The 11,788-nt window shown below is 43.6% G+C and overlaps 1 protein-coding gene across 3 annotated transcripts in view; it reads left to right on the top strand.

Annotated features, from left to right (window-relative positions):
• The first annotated feature begins 276 nt into the window (after positions 1-276).
• Positions 277-11,788, top strand: part of raly (RALY heterogeneous nuclear ribonucleoprotein) — a 218,710-nt gene continuing 207,198 nt past the window's right edge. For 2 of the 3 annotated variants that reach the window (XM_036002266.1, XM_031301385.2), the window contains exon 1: positions 277-400. The gene's annotated coding sequence lies outside the window, so the exon portion shown is untranslated. The remainder of the gene's footprint in view (positions 401-11,788) is intronic. The other variant, XM_036002267.1, reaches the window with a different exon arrangement.

Below are 11,788 nucleotides of genomic sequence, written 5' to 3'. Positions count from 1 at the left end.
TACCCTTACCACAAACAACTTGTTTACAGACTAACAGCACCAGGGTTGATTGTGTTGAGGTTGTTCCCCTGGTTACCTTGCAGCTACGAACAATCAGGCTTGTTTATTACATTTTTGGATGGGATGTTCCTTTAAAAGCCTTTCTGGCTCTGTTTGTGCGCTTTTTATCCAGGTGCCAAATTACGCAGGGAGCTCCCAGCGGCCGCTCTGCTGCCCGGCCTCCCCCCCCTGCCTTCTGGCGCTCAGTGGTTCGTTCCAGTCGGCGCTCTGCTGCTGTTTATCACCGCCCCACTGGCCGGCGCGCAGTCGGAGCTTCAGCCCGGTTACCGAGCGCACCGCCTGCCCGCTCTCCTTTCTCCTCTCGCTGCAGCCTCTTTGAGCGTTTTTGCCTCCTCCGTTGGTAGGTCAGTTTCCTCTTCCTCTTTTCTTCTCCTCATTCTTTCTTTGTTGCTGCTTTGGTGCCTTCCCTCTTATTTTTTTGCACTGAATTCCAGCGGCTGGTTGGATTTCTCTCTGTCTCTCTGTCCTGCGAGTCTTTACCGGAGCTTTTACCGGCTGCTTGTTGCTGAAAGGAAGTACATTTTCTGTTTTTTTTTGTGGTTTATTTTCAGTTCTTTTCATTTCTTTTTTTGGTGATATTTTCTCGCTTCTTTCTCTTTTCATTTTAAGAAATATCGCAAATGTCTTTTCTCTCTGTGATCTCACAAGATTAATTTTGATTTTCCTATATTTAATTCTTCTGTTTGCCCTCTTTTATCTTATTCTTGCAGTTTGATTTTTCCCTCTTTCTTTCTTTCTTTCTTTTTTTTAATATAAAAGCCTAACGGGATGTACATTTCTCTTAAACTTAAATGTTGAGCATGCAGCGAGGTGATCATGATGGGCAGGTGTTGCACGGACATCACGGACCTGCTCGTGTTTCTGTTGGGACTGGTTTTGCCTGAACAGTGATCTCAGTTGTTAATCCGGTCAGTGTCTGTGTCACACACACACACACACACACACACACACACACACACACACCCACACACACACACACACACACACACACACACACACACACACACACACACCCCGTTACACTGTCGGTCCTCATGAAGCAGACCAGGACGAGCTGACAGGTCGGGTTCCTGTCTCTGTCATGTCCTCTTTTGCATTCCTGATGTGTAATATCAGCAGACTGGCTGATGCTCCTTGCTAATCTGAGCCTCTCTGCATGCTGGGAATATTTGTATGACATGTCTTGCTCTTGTGAACCTACAGTCTACACCTATTTCAACATTTTGCTCTGGCATTTGGTACAACAGAACTGAGAATCGGATTGGAAATCTGATTTTCTGACCAAAGCTTTAAATTGTGTAGTTATTATTTCCTTTCATAGTTTCAGCTGTGTGAAAGCTGGTACATTTAAATGCCATGGTTAAAGTTCATTCATGTTGAGAACGCTCACGAAGTTCACTCAAGGCCATATGAAATCATATTCACAGAAACAGATGGTTACTCGTTAGTATATGCATTTGGAAAATGATCACAGTTAGTGTTGCGTATCAAACCTCAATGTTTTTTTGATAACAACCTAAAATGTGTAATGTGGGCATCGCATGTCTAGTCAGATTCATGATTTAATGTACCCAATCTTCTGATTATTGTCACGGCATAACCAAAGTTGGTAAACCACCTTCCCTACTTTATGAATACAATGCTGTATTGAAGCCTTTAAAAACAGTTGGAATGGAAGAAATGTGCTTCTTAGTTAAAACGATGGACATCTGTGAACGTTGCAAAATACTGTACAGGAAAAATGAACAATGAAAAACATAAGAAGTGATGAAGTGTGAAATGTGACTTGGCTGTCGGAAGTGAAATGCACCTCCTCCCGTCACAGGCTGGACTTCATGAATCGACAACAAGTTTACCATTTGTCTTCGTGAATAAATAACATTTTAAACTTGTCACACAAGAAAGTGAAGGATTATGTGAGTATTGTTACAGGTAATGGGTGTTAGCATGTGGGGAAACGGTGGGAAAAAAGCATGAGTCGAATGTGCACAGTGTGACATGCACTCTGTGGTGCGGAGTTGCACACCGACCAGACGGCCGTTACACACCGACCAGACGGCCGTTACACACCAACCAGACGGCCGACCGTTGGCAGTAAAGCCAGTCTGACTGATCAGTCTCCCCGAGTTGGTCCAAAAAGTGTCTCAGAACACCGAAGTACCAGACGTAATACGTCTCCATAACAGCAGGCGGCGCTAATCTGGATTGTCGCCCAAAATAGAAAACCGGCAGCTGATTGGAGGAACGCGTCACGTGGGTCTGGTTTCTCCAGAAATCCAAAGCCAGACTGTCATGGCGGCTCGTTCAGAATACGATCTCATATTGGACTAAAATAGTTCACTGAAACGTGTTTCTGAAAACATTTTAAGAGAGAAATAGGCCGTGCAGTTGCTGAATCTGTCTTCATTTCAGATCAACAAAGGTCAGTTTAAAAGATTTTCATCAGATTTTGACAGACTCTAGTCACGCTCATCCCGCTCCCCGTTTCCTGGTTAGCTCTCCACCAATCAGATTGGTCATTGAGTCCAACTGCCGGCAGTGCCCGTCCCACCGATTATACATGTCAAATCAGCCAAAATGAAGACCGACGGCTCCTCAGACTGATGACGGCACGAACACACCGAACAGACTCGAGTCACCGACCTCGCCAGACTGTCAGACGGCCGGTTATTGGGTTGGTGTGTAGCTGGCTTAAGACGCAGCTACAGGCAGGACTGTGACGCTCAGGGAAGGGAGAGAGTCTGCAGGATAAGATCAGTGAAGCTTCTGCTGCTAGTTACTCGACTCTGAAGGTCGAGTAACTAGCAGTAACTTCGTCTTTATTATTCTCAAAAGGCACGTATAGCAGATTCATAATCCCGCTCTATTATTCATGACTGTATGTAGGGGTCAGTCTGCCTGTTGCTGATCAGAATTGTGTGCTACTGTATGTTAGGAATGTAATGCATTCATTTAGTTTGAGGCAGAACAAAGCTTAAGTGTAGGATATGTTTCAGTTACAGATGTTCCCAAAAGATAGATGCATTATTCTTTTAGTTTAGCTGTCATGCTTTATTCCCACACATCAGACACTGCTCTGCAGAGCTGGGCATCGCCACTGATTTTTCGATTCCGTTTCACAAGGTCCCAATTCGATTTCTTAAATTTTTTTTAAGATTAACAATTTTTTGAAAATCAAGAAAAGATGACACAGTTACCACAATATTCCTTTCCAAAGACCATTCAACAAAATAGACAATAAGCCATAAACCAAATGAACATATGTATAACTGACAACACCATGAGCCCATCATACGCGTGTCTCCCCAGCACAAAGCTTCCAGAAAGTTCAGCTACTTTCCCCATTTTCTAGTATAGGCAAGGCAGCTTTATTTATGCAGCACAACAGGGCAATTCAAAGTGCTTTACATAAAACATAAGAGCAGTTAAAAACGATTAAAAAAAATAAATAAAAAATAATAATTAAGAACAGAGAAATGATGAGAATAACAATTATTTAAAATAAAAAAAATAAAAATGAAAAACAGATAAAATTCGAAAATAAAGGTTACAGTGCAGTATAAGAAATTAAGAAATGAACAATTATTTAAAGAAAGGCAACATCAAAAAAGGTCTTCAGCCTTGATTTAAAAGAACTGAGAGTTGTGGCGGACCTGCAGTTTTCTGGAAGTTTGTTCCAGATACGTGGAGCATAAAACTCCACATATCTGCCAGATTGGATGTCTATACAATCTGGCAGATATGTGGAGTTATTTCGACAGACATTTTTTCAAAAGCCGCCACCCCTAGCCGTCTCAGAAACCCACTCCTGGATTGACGGCAGTCCTTCATTCCTCCATCCTTTTAGAAGAATCTCTCTGGCTATCATTAAACTAGTCTGGACCCAGCTTCTGATGGGTTTATCCTCCACAGCGCTGCGGAGGAAGGTCTTTCTAGTCCACACAGCATTCTGGGATGGGAGAACAACATGCTCTGGTTTATTGGCATCTCTCTAAACCAATCACAATCATTGTGGGCGGGGCTAAGCTCCGGACGGAGCCACGGTGCCTCTGCTAAATAGTCTCAGAAAAGAACTTGTTTTGGTGGAACATGTGTACGTTCAAAAGTAGTTTTAGTCGTGCAACAGAAAACTCAGATTGGACAGATAGTCTAGCTAGCTGTCTGGATTTACCCTGCAGAGATCTGAGGAGCAGTTAACCATAGTCCTCACAAATCCACCAGAGTTTAAAATGCCAACACAAAGGAAGCCCAATGCAATGGATATCCGGCCTAAATGTGTGAATTTCTGTCGGCAACGGAGCAATCCTGGAAGGGGAACTTCGTGGATCCCTGCAATCTGACACAGTTTATCATGTATCCTGGTCCAAAATTCCTGGACCTTATCACAGGACCATAGGACGTGAAGTAATTGGCCGTTCTATGTCTTACATTTCCAAGAATTTTGTGTGTCTTTCCGACCAATTCTAAACAATCTGGAGGGCCGATTCAATTTCTGATTCAATTTTGATTTGGGATACTTCAGTTGAAAAACCAATGTGCTTGAATATGAAAGACATTCTACACTTGTACAATGTTCCCTCTAACAGCAATCAGACTGTACAGTCAGCGAGTATTGAGTAACATTTCATTCAGATATCTTGAGGTGACGTTGCCACTGTTCATCACACCCCCAACCGGCACCGTCAGACAACTGCCCACCAAGAGCCTGGGTCTGTCCCAGGTTTCTGCCTAAAAGGACATTTTTCCTCACCACTGTCACACTAAATGTTTGCTCGTGGGGGAATTATTGGAATTGTTGGGTCTTTGTAAATTATAGAGTGTGGTCAAGACCAGTGGTTCCCAACCTTTTTTCCTTGGCGCCCCCCCCTACTCATTTCTAAGAAAAGGTGAGCAGCTGACCTGATGACAGCAGGGTCCCAGGTTAAGAGGTCCTGGAGGTTTGGCCTACTAAATAGCCTGCCTACAATTTTAAGCGAGAACAAAAATATATAGTTTTCATACAGACTTTTGTATACATTATATATTCTAGTGTATTATCATAATTTCTTTAACATGTGCAAATATTTTTTTTTTTACCTCAACCTCAAACCAGATAAAGACTTGCGCCCCCCTGTGATCTTTGCCGCCCCCCTTAGGGGTGCCCGGACCCCAAGTTGGGAACCACTGGTCCAGACCTACTCTAGCTGTAAAGTGTCTTGAGATAACTCTTGTTATGATTTGATACTATATTAAATACTATTATTACTATAAATAATATGTGACATACTATTGAATTGACTGGATCAACTCCTAACCCTAACCCCTTAGAAATAAATGGCCATACCAGTTTGTCTTTGGAGCATTTTTAAACCCCTTCCCGACAAGCCAGCATGCCATACTGTAGACATTGGTACCAATGGTTTCCTTAGTATGTCTTGTACTTTCATATAGTACAGACAGAGATGGATTTGTGAATTTTGTGAATCGATATTGGATCAGTCAAATAAATATCGATTTGTACCAGATTTTTTAAACCCAGCTCTACTGCTTTAATATTTTTAATATTATAGGCCTGTGTCATTAGACCTCTGCTCAGGTTGAAGATGGATGGAGCTATGGTTGTGCTGGGGTTGAAGAAATTGTGTCAACCTATGAAGGTGTATGCCAAGTCTTTTTGAAAGCAGTGAAACTGGAGATGACAAGTGATAATGTAACACGTGATGGTAGCACAGATTGCAGACACACCGCTGAGTGACAACAATAAAAATTGTGCTGTCACATTGAGAACTACTGTAGAAATGAGGCGCTTCGCTCACTATTCCCTGTGCGTTCATCATGCTACTACTGCATGTGTTCAGGCTGCTGTATTGATAGAAAAGAGAAAATACATAAATAATGACTCGCATTTAAACTTGGTCATGTTAATTATTTAGAGCCTCTATGCTGATAATGAATAGATGTTACTGCACTTTGACTCCATGCATAGAAGCTCATTAGTGTTTGTGCTCTGCAGCGTTGTGTGATTTAGTTTGGCTGCACACACAGGAGCCAACGAGGCAGTGCTGTTTAAAACATGTAGAATTTAAGTTGTAGAAAATTGATTTTTACAAGGATTTGTTACATATTCATAGCTTTCTACAAATAGTGAATATTTCTGTTGCGGCATGCATTCAAGTTGAGAACGATCACAAAGTTCACTCAAGGCCATATCAAACATATTCACAGAAACAGATGGTTAAGAATAGTTTAGAACAGAAGGCCTTTTATTGTGATTATACACATGTACAACGAGATTGAAGCAACTCCTTTTTCAGTGTCAACATGTACGTAAGAGAAATTTAACAATATGGAATAAAATAAGTTGTGCAAAAGAAAAATGGGGGGTAAGGTGCACAGTTCTAAGACGCTATATACATAAAAATAGAAAGATAAATATGGTTTGTATACAGTGTGATACGCAGTGTGAAATAATTATATTGCACAGTAATGAAATTGCACAGAATTATCAGTGTTATCAGAAGTATTAAATATTAAATATTGCACAGTAGGTGGGTATAAGGAAGTCTGGGGGTTGGGGGTCAGTATATGTATTTGGAAAATGATCACAGTTACCGGCAATTTCCACTGCAGAACGTCTGTGGATCGTCTGCAGAACGTCTCCGGAACGTCGACGGAGTCATTAGGTTTCCATTAAAGTCAGTGTGTGTATTTCCACTGACTGCAGAACGTCTGCGTCCCGACTCCGTCCCAGCTCCGGCGGTCCCAGCCCTCCGGAGCAGATACCAGAGCTTCTGTTGTTGCCGGACGCCGGAGAGCTCCGCAGCAATTCAGCACACGGCAGATAGTGGGGACAGGAAGTCGAGCACAGAAACAAAATAAAACATCCGGATACTTTTCAAAGTAAAATCCAGCGTGCTCACGGTGGATCATATTTCCCTGCACTACACCTTGAAAACACAGCTCAGAGTAGTTTCCCCTCTACTCCTCTGGATGGAAACTAACTGGTGGTGGTTTTGTGGTTCTGTTTATAGAAACAACATCCTGTTATATCGCGCGAACATAGTCAATTCGCGAGATCTCGTGGTTGGCTGGCCGCAGCCGTTACGCAACAAATCCAGACCTGATGGGTATTGATGGACGGCGGAGCACGCAGCCGTTCCTCAGCGGAGCCGGTCCGCAGACGTTCTGCATTCTGTGGAAATCCACGGTTAGTGTTGAGTATCAAACCTCAATGTTTTTTGATAACAACCTAAAATGTGTAATATGGGCATCGCATCTCTAGTCAGATTCATGATTTAATGTACCCAATCTTCTGATTATTGTCTCGGTATAACCACACTCTTAGAAACCTTGATGTTGTCGTTACGTGTCTAGGGCTTCCAGAGTTTGGCTCACCCCCGTGCATTAAAATCTACAAGAGCTAAGCACTGGGTTTTGCCAGGCCGCAGGTTAAATGAGTGGGCTTGTCCGTGCATTTTACCCTCCTGTTGCTCTCAGGTCAAACTTGACCCGTTTACAAAAACTTTCTATATCAGAACTATGACAAAAGAACGTTGAAAAAAGGGACACATGTTGGAAAAAGCTACAAAAACCTTGAAAAAAGTGACCAAAAAAATCAGAAAGCGACAAAAAAACGTGTTAAAACATTGACAAAAACACAATTAAAAAAACGCCAAAAATTTGAAAAAAAATTGGAATAAAATCGACAAAAACATCGAGAAAAGTGTAGAGAAGGAACAACAAAATGTTGAAATTTTGACCCAGAAAAACACAAAGTTGCAGGTCGATGGGAAGACAACACAAGAGTTAAATCTACAAGAGCTAAACACGGGGTTTTGCCGTGCCGCAGGTAACATGAGTGGGCTCACCTGTCGCCCTTGCTATTCAGCGTTGACGTGCCATTGGTAGTTCCTCTGTAGGCATTTAAGACGGGGACAAAACATTAACATAACTTGATGGGGAAAAGGAAAAACCGTCACGCTGTTCAGAAACACATGTATTCCTCCTCGACTGTTCAATCTCACGACACGCAGAAGCAGGTGTCCGTTATAGGGTTACTGTACGTCCACACCGCCGCCGACTTGAGCTGCAAAGACGCTCTGGCCGCCCGGTCAAGGACGCTGGTCAGAAAGTCCGGGGAAGCTGTTTGAGGCTTTGGCCGCTCTGACGTAGCAGCATTCTATGTTCATCATGGAAAAAGATCAAGCAGCCACTGCACGGCCAATACACTGACACTAGAAACCTTTTATAAATGACATATATAATGACAGAATGTGTATTGGTTGTTGGTCGCAGCGGTGTCTGTTAGCAGTTAGCTCGCTCGTTAGCCGCTGAACCGCAGCAGCGTGCAGGCAGAGCGAGCAGCCGCCAGCTGTTGATCCGTGCAGGACTTCACCGTGAGCGGACTGTTTAGAGACCATGTGACCGGCAGGTAACGTTAACTGGTCCCTATACGCAAATATCATAAATGATAGGGAACCCAGCAACGGCCATGATGAGCTTCTCCTCCTTTTTCTCTGAACTAATGTTTTGGTAGGAACCAAAGTTTACATCGTATGTTTCTCTGGAATCAGCCAGCGTGAAGGACGTCTATATTCTGATTGGTTGCCGCTGAACCGCGTCATAGCTCATTACCATAAAGTTGACCTACTTTCAACTTTCTGATTGACGCTCTGGTCGCTCAAAACGCCCAAAACGTGACGCCGACAGATCTGCCGCTCCTTGCAGCTGAGAGAAGCAGCTTCCATTGAAAATGAATGACTTCCTGTATCTTTAGAAGATCAAGTCGGCGGCGGTGTGGACGGACAGTTAGGGAAAACTGACATGACCATTTTCACAGAGGTGTGGCTTTAGGTATACCGTCTCGGCATCACACCCTCGGCACTGAAGAAAGCACTTTCAATTAACTACAACTACAATTGTTTTTATCTCTGCTTTGGGGTAAATTTTTAATGACAACATTATATATTTTTTTAAATGCCCAAGGTTAGAGGCTTCCTTGCAAAATGTACAGCAAGTTCCCTGGGAATCGTTTTCAAATCCAAGCAAAATTGGTATTGTAAAAATTGAAATATCCCTAATTCCAATCGAGATTGAATGAAATAAAATCAAGACATTCTGAATCAAAATCGAATCAATTCCAGAAACACACACACACACATATATATACACACACACACACACACACACACACACACACACACACATACATAGACTCATACAAGGTAAAACCAGCACCAGCGTTGCTGTCGCAGCCAGTAATCATACTTTCCGTCCATGTACAGCACTAAATTTGGGTGTAGTGCAACTACACAGTGTGTCTGCTGTGTGTGTACATTTTTGGGTATATTAGGATCTTTAGACATTCCTATGTAGCATTTTCAGCCTTCAACAGATACTTTTAGCTGACCTGACATGCTGTGTGTGTGGGCGTATGCGGAGTGACAGGAGGTGTGTCTTGTTCGAGGTCACGTCATCACGATATACGACGGTTGATTTACTGAACGTTTACATTGTAGCTCAGTGGGTCCTTCACTCAAATCAGAATTTATGAAAACAAACATTTTCCCTTCAAACCTGACACACTTTCTGCAGTAGAGTATTCCAGTTTACGTCATACTGTTTCAAAGGAACATGCCGACTTATTGTGACTTTGTCTTATTCCCCGTATCCAAGTCCAGACATACCCTTCTCATCTCCCGTTGTTACTCTCTGCTCCTCACCACGGGGCTTCAGGTGCTGCAAGCATATCACTCCGCCCAAGTAGCAGAAGTAGCAGTGCTTCACCTTCTGAGAATATAGTTCCCAGTATGTTTACGGTTAGAAGATGGCTGTGTGTCATGTGACTTTGTTATTTGTACATGCTGTGACTCTACAAATCACAACATGGAAATAGGAAAATGTTGGCGTTATTTTGTCACTTATTGGGAGCAATAGGCTAGATGGAACCGGTTACCTCCAGGATCTGTGCTAAGCTAGGCTAGATGGAGCTGGTTACCTCCAGGATCTGTGCTAAGCTAGGCTAGATGGAGCCGGTTACCTCCAGGATCTGTGCTAAGCTAGGCTAGATGGAGCCGGTTACCTCCAGGATCTGTGCTAAGCTAGGCTAGATGGAGCCGGTTACCTCCAGGATCTGTGCTAAGCTAGGCTAGATGGAGCCGGTTACCTCCAGGATCTGTGCTAAGCTAGGCTAGATGTGGGGGCGTCAGACGAGATGAGAAGGGTATGTATGGACTAACACTGGGGGATACGGGGAATAAGATAAAGTCCCAATAAGTCGGCGTGTTCCTTTAAACCATTGAATTGTACATATAGGAGGTATCATAGACTACAGATGTGTCACTTTTGCTAGCGATGACTTGGTGATTCTCAGCAGAAATATACTGTAGCTGGAGGGTGAATTCAGTTTTGGTTCAGCAGGTTTCTCTCTCTTTATAGTGCAGGTTGTTTCGCTCCAAATGTTCCTCTCGGGGGGATCCTGTAATAGAAAAGAGGATTGTGAAACCTCGGGCTCACAGTCCCCAGTAAGTGGGAGATTTGGCATTCTTTCATGTCGCCTTCCTATTCTCCATTTCCTTGTGGAGTAACAATGCAGAATTAATAGTGAAGAAAACACCAGGTGGTCTTTTTTGAAGGAAAAAAGGAAAGGTTGTGCTGTGTTGCATGTGTACGTGCAGCTATTTGTAAAAAAATAAATAAAAAAAATACAGTTTATATTATAAACAACAAATATACAATGTTTCATGATTATGGTAATTTTATCGAGATTGAAATGCTAATCCAGAACCACGTGTTTGTACTTTGTTACACAATGCTAATGTGTGCATATGCATGCATTGACTGTTGACAACAACCCACCAGAGAAGCTCTGCTTGCACACTGGCTGCGTGGCGTGAGCGTGTCAGCTGCGTGGCGTGAGCGTGTCAGCTGCATATCGTGAGCGTGTCAGCTGCGTGGCGTGAGCGTGTCAGCTGCGTGGCGTGCGCGTGTCAGCTGCATATCGTGAGCGTGTCGGCTGCGTGTCGGCTGCGTGGCGTGAGCGTGTCGGCTGCGTGGCGTGAGCGTGTCGGCTGCGTGCCGTGAGCGTGTCAGCTGCATGACGTGCGCGTGTCAGCTGCATATTGTGAGCGTGTCAGCTGCGTGGCGTGCGCGTGTCAGCTGCATGACGTGAGCGTGTCGGCTGCGTGGCGTGAGCGTGTCGGCTGCGTGGCGTGAGCGTGTCGGCTGAGTGGCGTGAGCGTGTCGGCTGCGTGGCGTGTCCGTTTTTATTTGGGCTCCCATGGTAACAGGTCAGAGCGTGCACGCTGCCTGCGTGACACGCACGTCTCAGATGCGGCTCGAGCCGCGCCGAAAACCCGTGCATGCTAGAAATAGGACCGACGCCTATTTTTCACGCTACACGCCAGCGTGTTGGAAGCGTTTCCAGACAACATAGAATATGAAAAGATGTTTATATGTCATTTAGACACAAATACATTTAATAAATGACATGTTGATGTTTGAGAGTCTCGAGGTTTTGATATAAATGCAGATATAAATGTTATATCTGATTTTCTAATATGTCACCTGTCAATCCAGAAGGAAATATTCTGGAGCCTATGTTGCCGTCAATCCTGCCGACATTGTCTCTGCTGTAATCAGATCAGAATATATTTATGTTTATGTTTATGGAAACATCCATGTGTCCAGACAAGGCTAGCAGCAGCAGCGCCGCGTCAGACACCTTTCTGGTGTAAAGACATAGAAAATG

Source organism: Sander lucioperca, chromosome 6 (genome assembly GCF_008315115.2).
Source record: "Sander lucioperca isolate FBNREF2018 chromosome 6, SLUC_FBN_1.2, whole genome shotgun sequence".
NCBI classification, from domain to species: domain Eukaryota; kingdom Metazoa; phylum Chordata; class Actinopteri; order Perciformes; family Percidae; genus Sander; species Sander lucioperca.
The sequence above is the reverse complement of the archived record's forward strand: the minus strand, read 5'-3'. Positions and strand labels throughout refer to the sequence as shown.